Source organism: Myotis nattereri (genome assembly GCF_964212035.1).
Source record: "Myotis nattereri genome assembly, chromosome: 2".
NCBI classification, from domain to species: Eukaryota; Metazoa; Chordata; class Mammalia; order Chiroptera; family Vespertilionidae; genus Myotis; species Myotis nattereri.
Genome location: NC_138076.1, coordinates 150,402,802 through 150,411,237, shown reverse-complemented (window position 1 = coordinate 150,411,237; position 8,436 = coordinate 150,402,802). Strand labels below are relative to the sequence as shown.

Here is an 8,436-nt window from a genome sequence, read left to right as displayed (position 1 = left end):
AAAGAAGCTGAAAAGAAATAAGAGCGGTGGTAGGAGCAAACACACTAACACCATGGGATCTTTAAAGGCTCAAGATGAAACCACATGCCATATCATAAAATAACAAAGAAATATAGGATTCCAAAGTATGAAGATTTTTAAATAAAAATGTTTGTCAGGCATTATCATCTTGGGTCCTCTATGGCTTACCTCTCCAGCCTCTTCCCTCTGCCACCATGAAGAACAACTCTCTAAAAAACTGTTTGACCTTATTTCCTTTGTTCTCATGTTCTCCCATGCTTTCTCCCAGCCCTTATTTCCCAACTCTCACACCTCAGACTGGGTAGGGTCTCCCACTTACACCTTGACCAATTCTGTGCTAACCTTATTATCTTTGTAAATATTGTTTAACATCTGCTTTTCTGCTAGAAGATCAGCTGTCTAAGGGTAGGGTCCATGTCTACTTTGTTTATTGCTGTGTTGCCAACCCTCACAGAGTTTTGAATAAATGAATGAATGTTGGTGGCCATCTAGATTTCAAGCTGCTTTATGACATGTAAAGCAAACAATTGCTTCTCTAGTTCATGCATTGCTCAGAGATCAACCAGAGAAACAGAACCAGTGGAAGGTTTTGTTTTTTTAATCTATCTGGTTATTTATTACAAGGAATTATCTTACACACTTACAGGAGCTGGCTAAGCAGGGCTGACATCCACAGGGCAGGCAGTCAGGAAAGGGAGATCACAAGCAGGCTGGGACCCCACAAGGATGAGTTTGGTGATAAGGGTATGCTGCAGGAGCCTGGGCTCTCAGTCCTGGAGCTGAATACACATACTTGGCCCAAGAATCAGTAAAATAGAAGGAAGATCCAGTTGGAGAGGAAAACAATTATAGGAGCAACTGCTGATTCACACCAATGAGGAAAATCAGCAGATTAACAACACGAGTGAAGGGTCTAAGCCCTCTTTTTAAGAACTTTGCACTGATTAAGTCTCCTAGAATGATCTCCCTTTTGATTACTTTAAAATCAACTGATTAGGGACTTTAATTACATCTGCAAAATCCCTTCACAGAAGCACCTAGGATAGTGCTTGGCTAAACAATTGGAAGAAAGGGTGTTTGTGTGTGTGTGCTACAAAATGCCTGCTGCCTTCCTTCCATCTTCCAATTTTTGCAAGAGAATCACTCTTGTAGCCTACCATGGCCACTTTCTAGTAACACACTAGGAAGGAAATACGTGGGTGTGTAGTTCAGCCTAACCAAGTGGACACATCACAAAGTCATCACAGGTCACATCATAGGACAACTATCTCCTAAACCTCCAGTTTGACCCTGAATGAAATAAATTAGTAACAGAAATTAGTTGTATTCAGAACGGGGAGGGGCCACTTACTAGTGGAAGTAGTGGGGTCAGCTGCATAGGCAGGTCACTGCATGGGCAAAGGAAAGGGGTGCACACAACAGGAGCACAGAGCTGACAACCTCGGAGAAGCATGTTCCCAGGAGATAGAGGAGGTAGAAGATGGTGAATGATAAGCATATGTTCCAATCAAAAGCTGGGGGAACCCATTCCAGGCTTCCCAGCTGGACTATAGGTGTTTGTTGATGGATGTTTATTGAGTGAATCAGTCTGTTGACAAATGAATGGATGCCTCCCTCTAACTCAGCTATTAGGAAGAGCTTAGACCTCTTCCCTTTTGCTGCCATCATAGAAGCGCCAGCGACCAAAATGAAGTTCAATCCCTTTGTGACTTCTGACTAGAGCAAGACCCATCAAAGACCTTTCAATGTACCTTCCCACATTCACGGGAATCTTATGCCTCCTCTGTTGGGGGCCAGATGTAAGCTGGCAAGGTCCTTGCACCTGCAGGGGCTAGCAAGGCTGGGACCCTTACCCACACAGTTTTCCCAGACTTGTGTGGATGGCGATTATCAGTAGAATGGGAGTAACATTTGTAGAATGAGACCAGCCTTTCATAGCTTGCCAAGAAGTCTATAACTATTTACTGAGATATGCTGTACTGAGAACTTGTCCTTCTGCTGTATCTCTCCCTTAGAGATTAAGAGGATCAAAGAATACATTCCTCTTGACAGACCTCCGATTCAGTGTGTTGTGTATAAATAGGATTGTATAGCTAATAAACTCGCTTCAGTTCATCAAGAGAACTGGGGTCCTCCCGACCCCGCTTTCCTGTCTTTCTTTCTTTTCTCAATTCCCACCTCCCTGCCTCAGCCCGGCTCAACCCTGCCAGGCTGGCCCTGGCAGATCTGGCGCCCGAGCTAAGGGACTGAGGAACTGGGAAAAAGAAGGTGAGGAATTCCGTCGGGCTTGGAGAGACGACGTGAGGATCTCCTCTGGATAAAGAGTGCACTCGTTAAGGTAACGGAGGAGCAATTTTTTGATAATCGGGAGTAAAGCATGGGGCAATTAGAATCTAGAGAAAATGCCTTTTATGGCCAAATGCTAAAGTTTATGCTCAATAGTAGAGGAACTAAGATTAATGACAAGCAAGTAGAAAATTTTTTAAAATTCATTCAGGAGGTCTGCCCTTGGTTTCCTGAGGAAGGAACCGTTAACTTAGAAACGTGGCAGAAAGTTGGAGAACAAATGCGTGATCATTATAAAGCCCTTGGGCCAAGTAAGACCCCGGTTGATGCATTCTCCTTATGGAATTTGATACGGGATTGTTTAGATCCCAGGCATGACCATAATCAACTGTCTCTTAAGCCAGAAAAAAAGGAGAAGCAGCGTGATAGCACAAAACAGGGGTCTAAAAAAGACAGTATATTAAAAAGAAATAATGTAACTTTTCAAGACAATTTAACTCCTCAAGATGAGGAGGATTTTGAGGAAGCTGCTGCTCTTTCTCATGATGATAATACAGGTATTGTTCAGGCAAAAGAGGAGGAAGAATATTTTTCTGCTGGAACTGAAGAGGGCAGTGATATAGAGGATGTGTTGGAATCCTTTTTAGAAACATTAAAGCTTCTTGGCAAGAAAAAGAGAAGCCGCGGGGGCCGTTCCCGCCGCTCTCCGCTGCCTTGTGCAGCACCAGTTCCACTTTCCCCTCTCCAGATGGCCTTGCAGGAGGCGCGAAAGTGTGGTGAGGAATTGGGCATTCATGCCTTCCCTGTTATGGAACGGGTAAATCCTCACACGGGACAGCGTGAGCGTGCTTATGACCCGCTTCCTTTTAAAACTTTAAAAGAGTTAAAAACAGCCTGTGCTCAGTATGGGCCCACTTCCCCTTATACTTTAACCATCTTGGAAACGATGGCCTCAGAGGCTCTCCCACCTAATGATCGGAGAGCTATTGCCAAGGCTTGTTTATCAGGAGGGGATTATCTCTTGTGGAAATCAGAATATGATGAAAAGGCTAAGGAACAAGCTTCTCGTAATCGAGCGGCCCAGATTAATATTTCTTATGAAATGCTGGTAGGGGAAGGAGTCTATGCTGATACCCACAATCAAATCCAATACCCCCAGGAAGCTTATGGACAGATTCATGGAGCTGGGGTCAGAGCCTGGAAAAAGTTACCCACCTCTGGTCAGAAAACAGAGGAGCTCTCAAAAGTTATTCAAGGGCCAGATGAAAAGTACCAGGATTTTGTCTCTCGGCTATTACAGGCTGTTGGCCGAGTAGTGGTGGATGGAGAGGCTGGCATGTTAATAGTTAAACAGCTGGCATATGAAAACGCCAACACTGCCTGCCAAGCTGCACTGCGGCCCTATCAAAGACAGGGGACTCTCTCAGATTATATCCGCATTTGCGCAGATATTGGTCCCTCATATATACAAGGAGTCGCCATTGCGGCCGCATTAAAGGGAACCACCATTGAAGGAATTCTTCAGCAACAATTTAGCACAGGGAAAAGTCAAACACACAAGTGTTACACTTGTGGAGGAACAGGACACATGGCAAAACAGTGTCCTTCTAATAAAGGGGTTAATAAAGGAAATGGCAGAGGTCCCAAACAACCTGGACTATGCCCTAAATGTAAAAAAGGAAAACATTGGGCAAATGAGTGTAAATCTAAGACAGATATCCAGGGAAATTCTTTACCTCAACACCAGTCGGGAAACTACCAAAAGGGGCCAGCCCAGCCACGGCAAATAACAGGGGCATTGTCTATTTACCCTCCTGTCCCTGTGCCATCTCAAGGCCAGCAGGCTGCACAGCACCCAGCCCGCCCCAGAGAGGAAAATAGATACAAGAGCTATTCCGAGCAACCCCCGGGAGTGCTGGGCTGGACCTTGGATCCATAGGAATAAGACATTCTGTCTGCCCTGGGTGCTGCCCTTGCCCACTGAAATAAACAAAATATCATTAGATTTAAAACCTCCCACATAGAGAAGAAATGATGATTTCCTTCCATTTCTGATACAGCTATAGCAAATGCCACCAGATCTGAAATTTAAAAATACGTCTGGGATTTCTGTACACGTGTAAAGAGAAAACTGGCTTGGAACTAAGGCGCGCATTGTCCGATTTTGGACATTTAGATAGAGTTTCGAGCTAAAATCTCTTTACAAATATACAAAATAAAACCCAAGACTGATTATTTCCTAATAAAAATAGCAAAATTTAACCCAAAGAAAAAAAAAGATGCTGGCTAGATTCTAGCAGCAGGATTGGCATTTCCATAATAAAGAACAGTTTTTAAATACTAATAAAGAATATTAAAAGGTTAATTTCAAGGCCAAAAAGGAAAGTCAGTAAAATTGTCTCTGTTAAAAGAATTTGCTAAAGAATATGCCTTAAAATAATAAATTGAATTTAAATCTCAAGAATTATTAAAATATACTAATTATAAAAATCTAAGTAGCCCAGGTAAAAGATGGCTACACCCTTTAATTAAGGCTGGCTTCCCAAAGCAATTTCTAATAGAGGAAGGGCTCTATTAGAAACAGAGCAGGTAGGCCAAAAATTTCCTGCCAGTGACAACTTTAAAAAAGAGGCTTGCTTCCCAGTTTCCCATCCTTGGTAGAAAGAATGTAACTAATTTGCATTTTAATGGTTACCTGTTTTCAGTGACTGGCACCCCAAGGCTTAGGAGTTTACTAAATTAAATTAAATATTATGAAATAACAAAATGCTAAAATATTAATCTAAATGTCCCTCACAAAAAATCTAAAGGACAGAATTAAATCTATTTGATTATGTCATGTATTTTTGAAGTTTATTCTTAAAAATGTTACTGATTAAGAAATACTAAATATTTAACTTGCCAGCTAAGAGTCTAAAGTTCTGGTTACATAAATTGGGAAAAATCATATAATTATAATAAAATTTCAACATTTATCTAATTGAAAAAAGAGGATAAATTCTATAATCCCAACCAAAATTTTTAAATACAAAGATCAGTTTTAATTTAATTGATATCTCTTAATAATTATAAAAGATATATAATCTTTAAATTATATATACACATATATATTTAATAGTTTTTTAAGTTAGATTTCAAAAATATAATCAAGGAATGACTTTGGGACATTTCATGGGCCCTGAAATGTTTTCAAAAGTTTATTCTCTTTTCTTGAAGGATTTTTTAATAAAGCTAATTTAATATTCTTGAAATCACATAGAAAGCTTTATCAGATAAATATTAATAAATATATATTTTAAGTTTTTGCCTCTAAGAAAGGGCAAAACAAGTTATCTTATTTAATATTTCTTAAAATACAGCAGTAGAATTTTAAGATATAATTTAAAATAATAAAAGCTCCTTAATAATTTTTAATATTTTACAACAGCATATTGTACATTTATCCCAAAACAAACTTACAAATTCCTTAAATATTTGGTAGCAATTTAATAAGAACATAAAAGGATTTAATCACTTCCACTGTGTGGAAGGCCCCCTGGGAAGGCACTTAAGCATTCTATATTGACCTCTCTTGACCCTTTTTACTAAAGGGGGTCTCTCTTCCAATTGCCCACAGCTGTTACCTAAGCTCTCTGTTCATACTGAGGTTGAAGCCTCATGGTGGCTGGTACCATGGATCTGTCTCTTGCCCAATGGCGTAAGCTGGGCCCTCTCTAGAGAAGAAATCTGGGTTCCCCATGATCAATGCCGGGGCCCCGCCAGCTGGCGAGGGGGTCACAAGACAGTTACTGGGCATGGAGGCCACAGGGGCATACGCTACCAAGGAGACAAAACTAAACCTCACATCACCCTGCTTGGCCCCGGAGGATGGCTGGTTAGTCAACGACGGGTAAGACCCCTCTGGGAGGAGCAACCTAAGACAGGCACAGTCACAGGGGGCCTCAGGGGAAAACTTGGGGGTCAACAGAGGTGGGGCAGAGATCCTCACCCCCCCAACTATGTAGGGGCTTGAACACTCGCCCCTTATGAGGGAAGTCTCCTGCCCCCATGGCTGCTGCGCTTCCCATGCCCAGCTCAGATCGGGACCCAGATAACAGAAAGAGACTTAAGCCAGCTAAAATCGGTACCCAGATAACAGAGACTTGGCTAACAGCAAGTATCCTATATCTAAATCCAGCTTAACACCAGGAATGCTCAGGGCCTTCTCAAGGATGCAAAATAATCCTTTCCATTAATATTTACAGTATAAACTAAGATTGTTATTAAAATATTAAATTTAACAGTAAAATAATAGTCAAGTTTTCAGATTAATTAAATTTTACTAATTAATATAAATAATTATTCATAAAGTATTAGCCAAAATTTTCATTTCATGGACAAATTGCTTAACATACTATAAACCTAAAGCAGTCATATTTTTATACAAAAATTAAAATTTAAAGTTATCTAGACTGCATTATATAATTTCCAAAAACCTCCTAATATTAAAAAATAAAAAAGGAGGGATAGTGAAATAATAACCTGTTAAGTAAATGAAAACCTGTTAAGTAAATGCCTTAATTGCTTTAATATTTTTACTTGAAAATTAATTTTTTCATTTATAATGCTAATAGCAAGACACCCATGAAAAACATACGTAGTGTCAAAATAGCCAAAGGATAATTGTTTGGACAAAAATTAAAAGAATCCCAAGTCTAAATTATAGATATGATTCTTTTATTAACCTTTGGTCGAGAATACATATGTATATTTTCAGAAAACAACTCCAAGACCATATGGATTCCTGCAACAGAGAGGAATTATCAGGACTGCTCCAGCCACAGAATAGCAGTGGCCCCATGAGACAACAAGAAGAGAAGCAGTCCAGAAATGAAGATGGTGACAACGCTTTATCATGCTAGCAGTCAGCAGCTGTGCATTGCTGCAGGTTGCCCAGGACCAAACCAGAGAGGGTCGGACCTACATTGCCACCATTTGTGCACCATCCAGAACTGAAATATTACTGCTAACATGTACTCATAAAAAACTGTCGGACACTGAAACATGAACTTCGCCTAAAAAACAAAGAAGGGGGATATGTTGGGGGCCAGATGTAAGCTGGCAAGGTCCTTGCACCTGCAGGGGCTAGCAAGGCTGGGACCCTTACCCACACAGTTTTCCCAGACTTGTGTGGATGGCGATTATCAGTAGAATGGGAGTAACATTTGTAGAATGAGACCAGCCTTTCATAGCTTGCCAAGAAGTCTATAACTATTTACTGAGATATGCTGTACTGAGAACTTGTCCTTCTGCTGTATCTCTCCCTTAGAGATTAAGAGGATCAAAGAATACATTCCTCTTGACAGACCTCCGATTCAGTGTGTTGTGTATAAATAGGATTGTATAGCTAATAAACTCGCTTCAGTTCATCAAGAGAACTGGGGTCCTCCCGACCCCGCTTTCCTGTCTTTCTTTCTTTTCTCAATTCCCACCTCCCTGCCTCAGCCCGGCTCAACCCTGCCAGGCTGGCCCTGGCACTCCTCCTCTTTCCAAAGAGCTGAGACAGAAGCACGGTGTTCGATCCATGCCCGTCCTACAGGATGATGAAAGTCAGTTTGTGTGAGGACATACGGAAGGCAGCACAGTGGTCAGGTTTACAGAAGGAAATATGGCATCTACACTGAACGGGTGCAGTGGGAGAAAGCTAAAGGTACAACTGCTCACATGGGCTTGCCCCAGCAAGGTGTTATCTGAAGCTGGACAATGACCCCAAAAAGAGCCTTGAACGTAAAGCCAAATCTTTCCAAGTAGGAAAGGAAAAGGGCAAATACAAGGAAAAACCAATTGAGAAGATGCAGGAGTAAAGTCATCTCATATACAATTTTTATTAAAAACTTAAAATAAAAATAAAAAAGAATGTGGACAATAGGGTGGTGAAGAACTGGGCGAGGCGGGTAGAGGTTGGGCTGAGGGGGATAAAGAGGGGATGGGAAACACCTGCAACCCTGTCAACAATAAAAGTAAATTAAATGGAAAAAAAGAAAGGCTTAGGGACCTATGCTAAATTCTGGGGGGGGGGGGGGGGGGGGCTGATCGTGGTAAATAAGATACATCCTCATCATCTGGAAAATCCCTAAGGATGGAAGAGAC

At 41.1% G+C, this 8,436-nt stretch overlaps 1 pseudogene across 1 annotated transcript; it reads left to right on the top strand.

Moving 5' to 3' along the window:
- The first annotated feature begins 1,627 nt into the window (after positions 1–1,627).
- LOC308513891 (large ribosomal subunit protein uL24-like) lies at positions 1,628–8,150 on the top strand (annotated as a pseudogene). Its single transcript has 2 exons — positions 1,628–1,806; positions 7,829–8,150. The product of its transcript is annotated as a large ribosomal subunit protein uL24-like (transcript).
- Positions 8,151–8,436: the final 286 nt, after the last annotated feature.